Source organism: Zonotrichia albicollis, chromosome 2, assembly GCF_047830755.1.
Source record: "Zonotrichia albicollis isolate bZonAlb1 chromosome 2, bZonAlb1.hap1, whole genome shotgun sequence".
Lineage (NCBI taxonomy): Eukaryota > Metazoa > Chordata > Aves > Passeriformes > Passerellidae > Zonotrichia > Zonotrichia albicollis.
In genome coordinates, this window is record NC_133820.1 from 51510807 (window position 1) to 51527910 (window position 17104).

Consider the following 17104-nt stretch of genomic DNA (forward strand, 5'->3'; position numbering starts at 1 on the left):
TGATTATCCTAAGGGTCTTTTCCAGCCTTAATGATTCTATGGCTCTGTGAATAATGAGCTTCTGCTGGTTTTCTGCATAAAGCATCTTTGAATAGTGTGGTAAATAGGAATGATTTGTGCTGATAAAAATTGAAACAGTAATCAATATTGATACAGTAATTAATATTTGGGAATAATAAAATAAGTTAAAAGTTGTAATGCCAAAGAAGAGAGGGAAAGGAGGGGCTCCACCCCCCCCTCCCCCTTCCCAGCAGATGTTCTCAAGGACCACAGGAAAGAAGCTGAAGATACAGTTGCTAAAAATGAACAAGAACCCGGTTGGGTCCCAGAAAATGCTAATTATAAGGGATTTATTGCCTTGATATGTAGATGCAGTGATATGTTAGTCTTGGCTTACATTGTACTGGCTTGGTGCACATGTGTAACCCAAAGGTCAATTAAAGGACAAAGAGGAAGAGGAGAGGTCTTCATCCAAAACGACCCCCAAAGACTTGTGCGACCACCAAACCGAGTGGTGGCGCATGCGTGATAAGGGTGGTAGTGAGGGTGGAGATAGAGATATGATGAACCGAAAATGGGAGGAGATGGCATTGACACATGGCATGTAAGGGGTGACTTTCACTTGGCAAGCTTGTACGTGAGGTGGCAAGGGTCCCAGAACTCTGCCCTCCGTACCCCGCGGTTATCGTTTGCTTATGCGCTATTATTGGAACCAAATTATCCCTTATTTTAACCAAATTATATTGTATCCAATTTTAAATTTTTTTTAAATTTTAACTATTCAATTAAAATGTCTACTACTTTTAATATTGTTTGGGGTTTTTTATGATGGGATAATTGGGCAAACATAACAATAGGATGCTGGATTCTGTTCACAGCTAATAAGCTTAGAAATGCATTTTAATAACAAGATTCATGCCTTAAATTTTCTCTGCTGTGCTTGGTCTGTGGCAGAAAACTGCTGTTACCTTGGAACTCATTCTGCTGATATACTTTGGTACTCTTTTAACAAGATCTTGTAATTGCTTCCATATATTTATTTAAAAATAGCTGCTAACAAAACAATAAGGAGAGAAAATCCTAGAAAGGAAAGACAGTTATTTCTCATCTTACTTACATAATGAATTTGATATGGTGAAAGGTGTGTTGAATTCCCACCAAAATGTTTATATTGAAAGGATTGTAATGGTTATAATTCAAGGATTATATTGCATTAGGGGATTTATAGCCCTGGGCTGACATTTCTTTTAATTGCTTTACATGTAAAGCCAGTACGTGGATTTTCACATAAATATACGGATCAGAGTTTACCCATGATTTATTATTTTTTCCAAAGTGTGGTGAAAGTCAGCATTTTAGAGCACTGTTCTGTCCCTCGTCTCCATCATATTTCTTGCTTCCAACGTCGCCACCTTGTGACAAAAGGCATAAAGGAATCCTGGTGGTTTTATTCCTGTAGTACAGCAGATGGAAATAATGTAATTACAATGAAAATGTTGTATGTAACTAAAGAAAATATCTAGTAAATACGGGTTTTTTTTCTACTTCAATGACATGAAGAGTTTCACTTATGAATACAGACATCTGAAGGACAGCAAGAAGTTTTTACTATTCACAATACTTATATGCTGATGATTTTTCAGGTGAGCCCCAGTCCCAGGGGAGTTGACAACATGGAGTCATGTGAGACCTTAGATTTTAGTAGCAAAATTCAGTCGAAAGACAGAACTTTTCCATACAGACAAATTTTTATCAAAACTCCTAAGTATGTTTATATGTTCTGTACACATTAAGCAAACTCATTTGTCTCATAGAAAATAAATGCAGTTGATTTTCTTGTGTACCACAGTATTTTTCCTGACTTTGTGCAGTTACTATGCCATGTGATGGCAGCAGCATCTCTCCAGTACAGAGTTTTATATTTTACCAGGGTATTCCAGTCCCCTATGATTTTAGATAATAGAGAAATTATTATATTGAAACCTTTATTTTAAGTGGCAGGCCCAGTAACCCCTTCTGTTGTTGGCTGCTTTAGCCACTGAGTATTTGCTCTGCTGCTTCCCAGCTGTTAGCTGTCTGGCTGTTACTGTGCTCACATTGCAGTTTCTGTGGAGCTTCAGCTCTTCTGGAGTTCAGGGATGTCCAGGGTTATATGAACATTGCTCCCACAAAGCAGACCCTTCCTGCTTGGGGTATTCTCCTTTCCCTAAGGTAAGCAACGGGAAGCTCAGAGCCCGCAGTTCCCAGGGACTGCTTCCTGCAGCAGTGCAGCATTTGCAAACACCCCATGACTCCCAGGCATACTGAGCATTAGGCTGGCTCGTGCCCAACTGGAAAAAAGAAAAAAAACCAAAACAAATAAAACATCTTAAAAAGCTCTTTTTGACTTATGAAGAGGCTCAGTCTGGCTGGGACTGGCACAGGCACCAAAGTTGCTCTTGCTCTCTGACAGATTGCAATAGCTCAACAGCGTGTTGAAGCAGAAGTGGCAAACCACCTCTAAGTTTGACAAGGGGTTTAAGCAATGGCACCCATGACACTGAGCTTTTTTAATGCTTTTGAACTAAATTTTCAGCATTGCAGTTCCTTAGAAGGGATTTTTTTCTGGTCACCAGCTTACATCACCAGGGACTCCCTGTCCCTTCACCAAGTGCACTGTTCAGTCCATTTATGTAATGCATTAAATAGAGACATAAATTAGCCAGACAATAACAGTTTCATCACCAGAAAGAGCTGCTAGCACCCATAGGGAGGTCCCCAAGTAAAACTATACGTGAAGTGTAGAAATTGAATGTAAGGTTGTCTTCTTTTCATTTCTTAAATTCTTTCTCTCTTTCTTGCACTCAACCTCCTGCAGAGTACATGAAGAGCATATTACAGGGGACTGACTATCTTGCATTTCTCTGCCTCCTATTTCTTGTCAATGGAAGATCATCTCCCGAATTTTAGGGAGAATCCCTGTAAATGGTAAGCCTCCCAAAAGCCCTTTTAGATGCTGGCTGACTTTGACCTGATTCTTGTCATTTTTTGTTATCACTCTGTAGTCAGTAGCAACAAAGAAATTGACTTTAATAATTACAAATTTTAAGTGAAAACATTTTAAAATTCCATTTTCAATGCCTATTTTCAAGAACATACATCTCCATTTAGAACAAGTATATTTCCAAAAAAAGTTTTACAATTTTTCTGGAGCACAGTTTTCATAGTAATTCTAAAGCACCCTCATCACTCCTGCTTTTGTGAATAGTACAACTTTTCTCAGAGACTGGAATTCATTTCTGCAGAGAAGCCTTTTTAAGGAATTAAATGGGGTTTATGAGATCCTTAATCCTGATTCTGGCTCTTTGTGTGGTGTTGAATTTCATAGAAAGAGTGAATTTCAGACAAAAGAGACCAACAGAGTTAACATTTAATCTCTTTTTGAAACACTGAGAACTTTCTGGTCTTGTGAGATTCTGAAATGATGTTTCATACACAAAAGTTTTCTTTTGTGTCTTGTAGGCTGGATCATGATTACTAGATGACTTGCATGATGCGGTCAGCAGTGCCTTTGGGAACTCTCATCCCTGCTATATAAAAGACCTAATAGTTGATAAAATGTGTAGTTTACCTTGCCCTTTGTATATGTAAGGTAAAATCTTTTATCTTCAGTGCCTGAAGTACATACAGTCTAATGGTAGGAGGGTACAAGGCTCCATGTAGTTAAGGTTTGTTATTACTATTTGAAGATCACCTCTCTTTTGATCAGTTTCACTCTAGTGAAACTCAGTTTATTCTATTTTCACTGCCTCAAGATGTCAGAAATATCTTGGTATTTCAGAGTCACATAAGAGTATGAATTACATCCTTCTGTGTTGAAGTAAGAGACTGGGGAATAAATAGGATTTGATGTTTATCTGGTGCTGATATAAGGGTGAGGCATTCCTACAAAATCCTGGAGAGATTGTGTGAAAGATCTCAACATTTAGATAATGCTGGCTATAACTCAATCACGTTGATGTGCTGAATCTTGAGCAAGAGCAAACCAAGGCATATCTTACTTGCATCCCCAAGAACTATGTAATGAAGCTCAGCAGCTTTGTACATTGAGGGGAGGGGTATTTCATCCTACTTTCAGAGTTTTTCGCCTTCATTTTAATATTTCCTGGAGAGTTTACTTTGACTTTTGTGTGGCTTCTTTTCTCTTGGTCGCAAGTCAAACACAAACTCTTGGCAGCATTTCTCTAGCTGGAGTAGGGTCTTTTGCCAGGAGGAAGGAATGTGATGAGTCATGGTGTGTGACCGGAATAGCCGGGCTGTTAAAATTGCTGAGAGTTGATGGAGTTCCACCCACAGAACTGTGCTTAGGTGCTTGAGTAGATTTGATCTGTGGCAGCAGAAACAAGAGACTCTGAGAATGAACTGGAGTGGCAAAAGCATTCATTTGCTTGTTAGTGCATGTGCATGCTATATACCAGAGTCTCTTTCAGCTTTAACTTAGCCTTCATTTTTGGCCTGGGTTGATGAATGGCTATTAAAAGCCTTCCTTTGTGTTTGCATTGCATTATAGATATAAAAAGTAGATATTTAAACTCTACTGAAGAGAACACCTGCCTGGTTAACCCAACTTGCATGTACTGCAAAGAGGATACCAAAATATACACAAACAAACTGACATCCCTACGTTTCTTACTGTGTACATTTCTAACTTAATTGAGGGAATGAAGGTGACATAACCCTGCTTGTGAGGAGGTGCAGTTTACATATTCTATCTGTAAAAGTTAGAAATCTGTTAAATTATTTGTGTAACAGCAAAGTCCGAATAAAGGATTGTTTCATCTCAGGGCTGATGGTGGTTCTCCCAGATTTCTGTTTGAGTAAAGCACCTTTCATGTGTAGGTGTTGTTTCTGTTCAGATTGTTGGCAAAAAGAAGAGTTACAGGTATCAGGACAATTGCAGACAGCTAGAGTGTAGAGTCTTAACTTGCTTAGCCAACAACAGAAGTTCAGCTGATTTCAGCCACACAGATTCAGACCCTGGAAGATCAACACAGGAAAAAGACGTGTGAAAAGATATACAAGAGAAAAAGAGAAAGCAGATTTCAGTGGGTGTTTTTTAAAATAGATACATATTTTAAAACATGATTTACATGTTTCAACCATATGAAAAATGTAGATCACATGGAGAGTTCTTTGATTGTTAAAATAATTAAAAGAGAAGATGGATTTTCACTTTAAATATTAATCTCTGAAATTCTTAAATTTTTCTTATTGTGAAATTTGCACATCTGCTTTGGTTCAGTATTCTCCCAGGCTTCCTTGATACTCTTTTGTATCTGCTTACCACTGGCCTGTTGCACAGCAATACTGAATTTAGAGGGTTTATTTTTCATTGTTAAAATCTGTGACTCTTTCAGCCTAATTGGAGGCATATATACAAAATAACAGTATTAACAACATGTATTATGTATCAAAAGTACCCAAAAGCAAACGGTAGAAAAGACAGACACAAATGCTGGTACCTGGTAAGTAATCAAATGTGTTCCTAGGCACAAGTCCTTTGTAAGTACAATAACTTCTTGTTTTCTTAACAAGCGATGTTCATCCAATGTTCTCAGCATAGATATGGTATTTGTAGATGCCAGATGGTGCAGTGGGGTTTTTCCTCACCCTAACTCTGTATCTAAAGTTTACCATTCTCTCTACTCTGTGCTTGTTCTGTCCCTCCAGAAATAGCCTTTGAGTTCACACAAGCCCAGCTTACATGGTGCTGAGGTTGGGATGTGGTCTCTGATAAGCCAAAAGGAAAAGCCAAATGAAAGAGTGTTACACAAACCTCCTGTCTTGAAATTCTGCCTAGAAATTATCAAAACCACAGACAAGTAGATAGAGCACAGCATCTCAGCTGCTGAGGTCATCCACTTCCTTTGAGATTATAATAGATCAGAAATATTCAAATCTCTACCACCTTTCCCCACACATTCAAGGAGTATTAAGTCCAGAATAGCAGCATTTGCAGCAAGGTGAAATGGGCCTGAAAGAAAGAAAACCATTTACTAAGTAAGCAGTCCCAGACTGAATTGCCCCTGAACACTGTGAATGATGAAATAATTTGGTCATGTGAAAGACCTCAAAGACCTGTGCCCTTAGAGGTCTGGGCTAGATTTTTATCTTAGATTTCTTAGGCTAATGTAGTTTCTCAGTTCCTTTCCCATGACTTTTCTATTTCTGATGTTATCTAAGCATATGTGACATACTTTCCCATTCAGATCTAGGGGTACATAGTTTACTAACTGGTGTCTTATACTTTAGCCATACAACATGCTTAAGGATTGCCATGGGTACTTTTTAATCACATGGGAATATTGGGGGAAGGAAAGAAAGGTCTTGGTAGGGAGTGTTGGTAAAGTTGCTTTTATTAGATATGGATGTTTGCTTAACTTTAAAGTAGCTTAACTTTAAAACTAGTGCTGACTATAATTTTCATTTGTTATAAGAATTTTGCATTCCCCCCCCCCTCTTGACTTTTGTGTAATTTGGCTTATTAAAAAACATGATTATTATTCTTTATATTTTTCTTTTAAACATGATTATTTTTCTTTATATTCCAATAAAAGGTTTAAACAACTTATTTCTGTCTGAAATCTATCCTGCCAATATATTGGTTATATAACCAATTGTGAGCAAAACTGGTCACAATGAAAAATTGACTTGAGCTTTCTGTGATTGGTTATACCAAACACTTTGCAATTTCTTACATTTGGATGTAATAAGATGCAATGACAGAGATTTTTGCCTTCACATAAGGTGCCTCCTTCAGTAATAGTGCATAACATATTTTGAGATTATGCTTTTCTTGGAGTATTCATTTTTTACATTTCCATTAAACCTAAGTACCCCACACTTGAAGCTGGTAAAACGGTGGTTAAAATGGCATGTTAAATTCCAAGCATCACATTTGCAAACTGCTTAATATTGTTTGAAGACAGAAGAATGCAGAGCAGAACACTGGAATGCAATTGTATGACTGCTGGGTCTCTGTTTTGCCAACGTACCTTGTGCAGCTCAAACCACAGTGGCCTGATGCTCGCAGGGGAGGCACAGAAGGGGTATTTCAGTTTCCACTCACTGTTGCTGTTCTGAGTAGTCATTACTTGTGTTAGAGAAGAACCTATCAGCTCAGACATAGTCCTGCACTGTTGATTATTGTGAAAAGATGGTTTCTGTTCCTTTGAACGTATGATTTAAGGATGAAGTAAGAGACAGAGGGTGGATAATGGGAAACAAAAAAAGAACAGAGGGAGACAGCCAGTTATTTATGATTGCAATGACAAGTGGAGGTCACAGAACCACAGTTTTGTAAACATGAATCAAATCTCAGAGAACTTTGGAATTTGATTGTTCTTTTGGCTGAAAACATATCTGTAGCCTTAAGTTATTAAATCATTTCCTTCTTCCTCTGACAGTGCCAGGCAAGTAGGACCATGGGCAGTTATCTCAGCATTTTAGCTGGGAAGCTGAAGAAAGTAAAAGAAGTCAGAGCACCTAAAAACTTAATACAGACAGGAGACCACTACTGTGCTTATTTAAAAAAAATTCAGGCTGTCATGGTTTGAGCCTGGCACAGAGCCAGTGCCCCCCATGAAAATGCCCTCACCCTGGTGTCTGCTGTGAGATGTGACCAGGAATAAGCAAAACAGGCTTTAGCTTAAACATAAAGAACACTTTATTACCTAAACTACAGGAAAATAGGGAAAAACTATAAGGAAAAGAAAAAAAAATTGAAAACCTTACAAAAACCACTTTCCTCCTCCCCACTACCTGACTTTCCCAATCCGATACATTCTCCCAAAACACCAACTGCCCAGCCTGGCACCACACTTTAGTATACTCAAACTTCAGTTCATGAAGAGGAGAGGAGTCCTTCTTGTTCCATAGGCTTCCCCTGGAAACACACTGAAACCTCGTGTGCTTCCCTGTCACTTCGGCTCCGCCCGGAAAAAAAGTCCTTTTGCCGCTTGTGACATCTTCCTTCCATGCCCAGTGCTCTCACCACTGTACATGGACCAGAGCTGCTTTTAGGGTTGTCTTTCAAGGATGCCTTGTCTCACTCCAAAAAGGCACAGTCTCTGGTTTGGGACATCTGTCCCCCCCATATTTTTCCAACCCCCTGGGGCCGGGGGGTCCTCACGATGAACCCTCCTGGTTCTGAGCCACTGCTTCCCCCTAAGTGCAGTCTCTGTGTCACAGGAACAACTGAGTCCATGGCCACAAGAAAAGTCCAGCCAAAAGGCCACTCCAAATCATCTCTCCCCATTCAATCATCTCCACGTTCTTCGGGCCAGGTCCTTGTCTCATCTCATCTCTTATCTCCCTTCTTATTCAGCTTCGAGGAGGATTAGCATTTTTGCAAGGCCCCAATCATGAAAGAAAGGGGTTAAAACTTTCAGTCTCTGTCCCGGAGCTGCGGCACTCCCACACACGCTGCCGCTCCGGCCGGGCACTCTCCCCCCCCCTTCTCCTCCTGGGCCGGCTGCTATCACATTCGGTGTCGCCGGCCCTCTCTCTCTCTCCTGGGGGGGGGGGGGGGAATGGCTGCCCGAGGGCTGACTCCCTGGGGTCTTCCACCCTTCCATCCTCGAGGGCCTCCTCACCTCCCATCTCTGTCCAGGCCCAGGGCCTACCACGTGGCTGCCCCTCCCCCGCCCAGCAGCAGCGGCTGGACGGGGGGGGAGATCTGACCTCTTTGCCGCGACGTCCCAAGAGAGCCTGCCAGGGCCAGAGCCCTGCTTTTTAACCCCTGTGTATTCTCGGAGGTGTGTCCAAACCCCACTGGCTACACCAGGTGTCAGTATCAAACTCCAAACATCCATTGGTTTGACCACAGCATCCCAGAATTCCCACTCCTTCCTGGTCAAACCACCACACAGGCAAAACAAGCTTTGTTCACATATGCATTCAGGCAAACACAGGATGACCACTTTCTCCACCTGAGAACGATTAAATGATTAGTGCTGAGAAATGTTTTGCAGCTGGAGAGATTTGCACTCTAAACTGGCTGTAGTTTCTGCCCTCCTTTAGACCCCCTAGGGTATTTTGCTTAGTCAAAATTGACAGCACTGTTGCAATCCAAAGATATGTTTAAGCAAACAGCAAAATTCTGTGGAGCGCCCTCCAGAAGGATCGTGGTGACCCATGGTGGAGGTGGGAGCAGGAATGATGGATATTTTATAGAAATACAGCATAGTAAAGTTGCTGTGTGCTGCAGGGCTTCCAGCCTTCTCTGGGTGCAAGGCTCACGGGTCTCACTTGCTCGCACATAAACCAGGGTGCAAAAGGAACAAGGAAGAGGAAAAAGAGAAGAAACCATGGAGAATGGTAAGGAGGAATATGCAATGGTTCCCTTGTACATTTATCTAAGATTGAGGGTGTGTGGTCAAGGGTAGAGGACGATGCTGCCTGAGTTGAAAGCAAAGTTGCAAAATAGATAGGTGTACTTGCAGTAAACACCTGACCCATGGACTGGGCCAGACCTCTAGTGAACTTCAAAATTTGGGAATGTGCTCTCCTCTCCTGTGACAGTGGTTCAGAAGCATCTGGCAGATCTTTGCTTATGCTGCCTCTGCTGTGTCAACAGAAACAGAATAACTGACCTGGAACAAGCCCTTTTCTTAACTGCCAAAGTAAAGTATTTTTATCTTTCATAAAGTATGCAGTTTTACTGCTTTCTTGTTAGAATGTGGTTCTAGAGAAAGAATCTTAAGAGATTTTTTAGCATGGGGATTTATATTTTGTAACAGCAGTCTTTTCAAATAGGCATTTAAAGCAGATTTTTAAAAGTGATTTTTGAGGAAAGGAAAAGAGCTGTTACTATGGAATAATGTAATGATAACCTTTCCTCATTAGTTGACAGGTGCTGATTTATCTTTTTCTGGTGATTGTAGATTATGTAACACTGATGATTATATTTTGGGACACAGATTTCTGGATTTATCCTCTATGGTCTCAGGAAATTGCTTTCTTGCTGGGTTTGTTTTCATTCTGATCTGATGAAAAATCACTAGTTGCTAAAAAGCTGTAGTCATTTAGTAACTATTTGAGAAACTAGTTTATTAAAAATGAATTTTTTTTGGTACAAACCTTGTCACAGCAATGGGTTAGTTGAAATTACCCTCTGAAGTTAAAGATTGCTTGAAGCATTTTTCAAAATTGTGAATATATTAATATTTTCAAAATTGATAAATCCCTGTCTCATATTACAAAATAATTCTGGTTTAAACTATAAATTAATAACAACTTTTTGTAAATTATACGTATGTCCATACTAGAAATCACACACTTAAATTTATTCAAATAAAATGGTTGGTACCTTGCATTAGTGTGCCATTTTGGTTAACCTTTTTGTTCAGATTTAAGGGAGTTTGTAATTTTTTCCCCAGTTCTACCTATTCCTCAGAGTTTAGACTAAGATTTATTTAAACAAAAAGTTTCAAAGCTTTTCTCATTAAGTAGGCCAATTCCCACAGGTCCTATTAAAATGAAAAAACACTGCAAAGAAACCAACAAAAAAAAAAAGTCTGATTCTTTGTCTGTGTATCTACAGCCTTGGGAGATATGTGTGTGGGAGAGAGGGATGGAGAAGGGGAAGGATAGAGGAAATTATCATATGTGTACTCTTAATCTGATGTGATGGAAGATTAATTTAAGCTGCATGGTAGCTTTGCTTTGTATCTTATCAAAGAAACTTAGAAGGGACCTGAAAGCCAGAACTGTAGCTCACAAAGGACTGCTTAATTTGCAGAATAATCTGAGGTTTTATTAATCCAGGCCCCAAAAAGATCCTGTTCTGCTAACACTGTCCTGAAGGGACCTGCTTCCTGGAATTCAGTCTGTGAGCTCCCAGGCAGGGACTCTGTTTAAGGGATTCATCCCTTCTGGTTCCCATGCAGTGCTGAAACACAGTCATTGAAAAAGAGACTCCAAGTCATCACTCATGAAGGATGCTTACTCAGAAAAGCCAGGCAGGACTGCCAGACTGACTCCAGCCCAAAACATGAAGTGAACAGAAAGCCCTGCTGACTGCAGTGAACTTGCCTTGCATGGCTCATGCTGTGACCCAAAGTTGTGGCACATTTGTGTTCCCTTTAGGCTTCTTTTGGTTTCTACTTTTGGGCTTGGGAGGCAGGAGGAGTAGGGTAATGTTGATGTTTTCTGTTTGCATGTTTTTTATAGTCCCAAGTAATTATTTGGCTTTGCTACACAGTATATCCTTTTTCAAGGTGACCAATGGTTTTTAGGTGCTTGGGAGTGATGTTCCTGATGTGAATCATGTTTGTGCGCTATCGTGCCGTACTTACGTGCCAAAACACCTGTCTCTCTTTAGTGTCTACAGAGAGCTTTGTAAGATTGTGTGTGTTTTTACATTAAACCTTTAATACATTGCAATAGCAACTCTGCCCCTTTCCAGCATGGGATATGCCCAGTAGATGGCACCTGGAATCCACACACTGACAACTGCTTGCCCTGAATTCCAATGTGTCTCAATTCGCTATGCTGAAGTGATTTTCAGTTAACACACACCCTACGTTTTCATTAAGACTGGCCAAAAGAGGTTACTTTAACCTCGATTAATAAAATGTATAATCATTTTGGAAATATTTGGAGTCGGAGACCTGTCAACAGCTTTTTTCTTTCTTTTTTTTTCACCCCCTGGCTCTTGCAGTAATCAATACAAGAAACTAAAATGCAAATCACGGAAAGTGTCTCACATTTCACATCTCCCTTCCTGCCTTTCCCTGCATAATTTAACCCATCCTGAAAATCACGGTTGTCAGTGCACTGGTGAGGGAACCGTCAGCCAAATTTGCTATTTCTTGGTATATTTCAAGGAGAATAAGTGGGGCAAATACACAGAAAAGCACCGCTGCCACCACCCGCGGCATTTCTGGGGGGGGAAGGAAGGGCCGGACCCTGGCAAAGTCCCGGCCTGCCTGGGGGCTTCTACTGACAAAGAAATGTTTGTGACCCCAGGACGAGGACGGGAGTCGGGGCCGGCAGGGGCCGCTGCTGCCCCGCGGGAGTCGCTGGCCCGAGCCCCCGCATCCCCCGCATCCTCCGCATTCCCCTCATCCCACTCCCCGCGAAGGGCAGGGGTCCAGCGAGAGTGTCCCAGCACGGGCTCCTGCCCACACTTCACAGGAAAAAAACCCCACAAACCAAACCTAGATTTTATTTTAATTTTTATGACTGGCCCCTTCCCTTACAAAGTTTTCAATACTCTGTAATTAACTACCAGCATCTGTTTAATTTCATTAGTTTATTTATTTTACAGTTATTCTGTGGGAAGCAGGGACATCTTGGAAGCAGGTTAAGCATATTCCTGTTTTGCATGTTGAGTCCATTGTGGTCTTCTATAATAGTCAAACATCCTCTCGGCTTAATGTTGAAATATGTACTTTAAAGCTGCATCTAAAGCCCAGGTTTGCTATTACTGCTCCAGGAGATGTATTCTGCAGTACACCTGTGGTTGTGTCATCTGCACGTTGCTGTGTTGCAGGCATTTAATGATAATTAACTGAACTGTGAGCACCTGAGTCCATTTTAACTCCAAGTATACAAGCAGCTCTCCTGAACTCAGCAATTCCCTTCAAGCACTTGAGGTTAATCATGTGCTTAAATGCTTGACTATGTCTTCATTCACCACATCGCAGCCTGCAGAAAGCTGTGAAAAGTATTATGATTAAATATGAGGTAGGGTAGTCCAGGCTGAGATCAAGGCCTGTGGCTCTGGAAAAAGCTTATTTTGTCACAGTCCTGCTGGGCACAGGATCCTGGATTTGGGGATTTGAACATGAAATCAGTGCTGATCTCAGTAGTCTGCTTGAAGATTAATGGCACTGTCCTGCTGGAGGGGCTGTCACAGCATGTTGTAAATCCACTGTCATGTCGTATGTAGACACTAAAGAAGCTGCAAAATGCTTTAACAGAGCCTGGATCTACACTAATGGCCAACTTTCAGCATGAAATTCCCTGCTTACACACATTCCTCCTGCAGCTTCAAATACCTCAGACTTTGTGTAAGCTGATCTGAGTTTAAGTCAGCTGACATTGATTTAAAAGGATAATCTCTACAAAAGTATTGACCTCTGCATATGAAAGAACTAAAAAAATCCAGCAGGGAATACACTGTGAAACTAACTCCTGAGGCACTCACAGGCTTTGTCTTGCCTAAATCTAAACCCAGCCATGCACTGAGCCCACTCAGGATAAACAACCACTGCCTACATGAGGGCTGCATCATCAGTTCTACAAAGCAGTGGCTTGAAATATGCTGTTCATGTGCTGAAATCCTGATGAGATGTCAGGACTAGCAAAACTTGGGGGAAGGTTGAAAAGGAAGGGGAAGAGAGGAGAGGAGAGGAAAGGAAATGAATCATTAATAAGGCTACACAATATGCAAGGAATAACAGTGAATTTTACATATGATTTTAAACATCACAGTAATGAATACAGTGCAGAGGCAGAAGTTGGGAAAGAGCAAGCAGTGCCTGCTTCCCCCTGATTTAGACGTGGACAGGATGTGAAGGTCCTCTGCTAGACAGCTGGAGCAGTGAGTCATTGTAGGCTGAAGTTCCTTCTCAGTCACTTGAAGTTATTATTTGGACTTTAGCAGTTTCAGGAATAACTGAAAATATGTTCATTATGTATGTAAGATAATGCCTATCTCAGTCTAACTCAATCCAGTCAAATGGCTGGTCTGTCAAACAGAGGCTAAATGAAATAGAATTAATTGGCTCAGTAGTGGAGCCAGGCCTATTTAATATGTGTACCAAGGATTGGACAAGGGGATCAAGTGCACCCTCGGTCAGCTTGCAGATGACACCAAGTTGGGCAGGAGTGTTGATCTGCTGGAAGACAGAAAGACTCTGCAGAAGGATCTGGACAGGCTGGATTGATGGACTGAGGCCATGTTCATGATGTTCAACAAGGCCAAGGCCGCCTGGGTCACAGCAACCCCAGGCCGTGCTACAGGCTGGGGGCAGGGCCTGGAAAGCTGTCAGGCAGAAAAGGACCTGGGGGTGCTGGTGACAAAAGCTGAACATGAGCCAGCACAGTGCCCAGGTGGCCAAGAAGGCCAGTGGGATCCCGGCCTGGATCAGCACTGGTGTGGCCAGCAGGAGCAGGGCAGGGACTGTCCCCCTGTGCTGGGCACTGGGAGAGGCTGCACCTGGAATCCTGTGTGCTGTTTTGGGCCCCTCACACTAGAAAGAGAAGAGGTGTAGAAACAACCATCTGGAGACCTGAGGAACTCTACTTAGAGAGGTGTGCTGCTTACTGGTGGCTCACATCAGGGATGTCATAGAGGGACTACCAAGCCTTGCACAGGACACTGACTATTACCTGTTGTTTCACGTGACACAGAGAGGAGCAGTCTGAGGAATATTAAGAAGGGTAACACAACCCCAGGAGTGCTGATAAGGGATTCTGGAGCACAAGTACTAGACTCTAGGATTATATTGGATTCTCTTGAATTCAGTCAGAGACAGGCATCTGGTAAACATCAGTAAACTCGTTTTATTATTGGAAAGCAATTTATTAAGTATTGTTTTCTACTCCTTTAAAGGTTTTCTACTCCTTTAAAGTTAGCTCAAAAGGTAAATTAGAAACAGTCTTGAAATATTTCGCTTTGTAGATAAACACTTCAAAAATAACAAAAATGCTAAATATATTTAATGAATATATTTTTAGCAAACCCATTGAGTACAGTCTTCTGAGTCAAATGGATAGCTCTGAATTCACAAACCTCACCTTTTTCCACCTCTACTTCTATTTTTTTGTAATATTTTGTTTAGAAAGTGAAAACAGATTTCACAGTGCTGAAAAGCCAAGCCAAAATCCTAAGGGAGTTTATTTCAATGATGTGTGAAGTTACCAGAGCCTTTTTTCCCCCTTAATTTCAGGTGGTACAATATGTAAATTGGCCAGAATACTCTGGAGAGTTTCTTTTGGGAGTTCTCCTGAAACTTGTGATGTCTCACACTTTTGATTCCCTCTGCCTGCAAGTGCATGTGCGGCACAATGCCACAGCCTCTCTCCCACTCCCTGACTACACATAAGTAAATAAAGGTAGTATAGAAAGCAATCTTACCCCCAAAAGAGTTGCAGCTGAACCAATTACTAAAGATTAGGAGCAAGCCTGATGTTAACAGGCCACACCTGTAGCCAATAAGAAGGATGTTATAAAAGAGTGGCTTGGTGGGAACTGGAGTCAGTTGGTTACTGTGAGGATAAGGAAGAGTCAGTGCCTAAAGGAGCTGCCTACAAGAAACATCAAGGCGGTACGAAACTCTGGCAATCTGGAACCCTTGCAATATATATGACAGCACCTGACTAGTACTTTTTTTAACCTAACTTCAAGCATCTACCCTACAGAGATATTTTTTTTTTTCTCTGCTGAGCTGTCCAGGCTTTCATAGTCGATGCAAACAAGGGAAAGGCATTTCTAAGGCATGAGTCACCTTATTGTAATGTACACAACTAAAATCATGTAGAATGCTTTTGATTTAAGAGGAAATGTGAAATGTTCCAGGTTCAAGGCATTAAGAATCAGTGAAATTAGGATTTCAGCATTATAGTTTGATTTCTTTCTGCAAGGGGAATACATTTGAGTACTGCTTCCTTATGGCTCTATGTTGAAAGCATAATTCATTAATTTTTCTGACGTGTTTGGATAGTAGGGTCAAACTGGGTAGGTAACTATAGGGATATCTAGGCAGTATAAACATTCAGAATGAATCATGAGTCTTTGCATCAAAAATGAGGTTCATTAATCTCAGAACTGAAATTAAACTAATGCACTCAGTGAATAGACAAATTAATTTTAACAATGTCATTGCCACTCTGTGTTTCTTCCTTGAGGACAGGTAGAAACCCAAGGCAAATCATTTTCTCAAGCCATGAGCCATTAGGGAGAGAAAATGCTGCTCTCAGATCCCTGGACTCTCCATCGTGCACACTGTACTGCTAGGGTATTAGCAAGCCAGCATTCCCATGCTGTATTAGGAAAAAAAAATTCCCTCATATCATTGAGGCTTAAGATGAAACACAGTCTTTTGGCAAAGACATGACTAAGTGTTCCGACTAAGGGATCTGTGATCCCTTCCCAGCTCTCCCTCAAGTCTCTACAGCTCACTTTTTCAGATATAAGTGACTTAAGTACCTAAAGCTTAGGCAGAGAACACAGAAAAATGATGGGTTTTTTTTAGGATTGCTGAGTCATTGAAGCTGAATTTGAAAATTAACCTCTAGCTTGTTAATTCTTTGAACTTGCTATGAAAGCAAATGGAAGTACTAAGAATAATTATTCTGTAAGTGTAACTATCACAGTGTCAGAGAAAAATAGGCTAAGGATCTTTCAGAATGTTCTTTTTTTTTGAGTATGGAAAGGCATCAGTAATCACAAAATGCCTCCAAAATCTCCTTGAAGTGTTATAAACCCAAAAAAGACAGCTTCAGCTAAACTGGAGTGGTTCAGCCACTAAGATATTCAAAGACTGACTTCCAGCAGATTTAGGTTTATTACAGCCCCAGTTAACTCATCCACTGAGAATCTCACTTTTCTGGCCCACCTGGTAAAGCTGCTGTATGTGGACCGCAAAATGTCCCAGATTACATCTCAGTTGTTCTAAATGTGCATTTTGGCTGGTGCAGGGGACAGCTCTAATTGGTTAAGTATGTTCTAGTGTCTGGCCACCAGCTGCCAGCCACAACATCACACAGTGTTGCCTTAATGCTGTTTGTTCCAATCAGTTAATTTGTCTAGATTATGAACTCTTCTGTCATCCGGAAGAGAAAAGCACTTTAAGGCTATTTCAACCCGTCTGCTCTGCCTTCCTCTGTCAAAAGTCTAATTTGTAATTAGGAATTTCAGCAGCACTTTGATGTGCTCAGAAAGCAGCAGAGCAAAGCTTCCAGGGAGATTGGTTTCCCATAGAAATAGAGGTATCAGCAATTCCCAAGAAGCTGGTCTTTATCAGAAGTTAATAAATTGTTAGTATTGTCATTTATGGGGCTATAAATGTGCACAGAGCCGAACTGTCTCCTCCAGAGGCCAGTGTGGTAACGT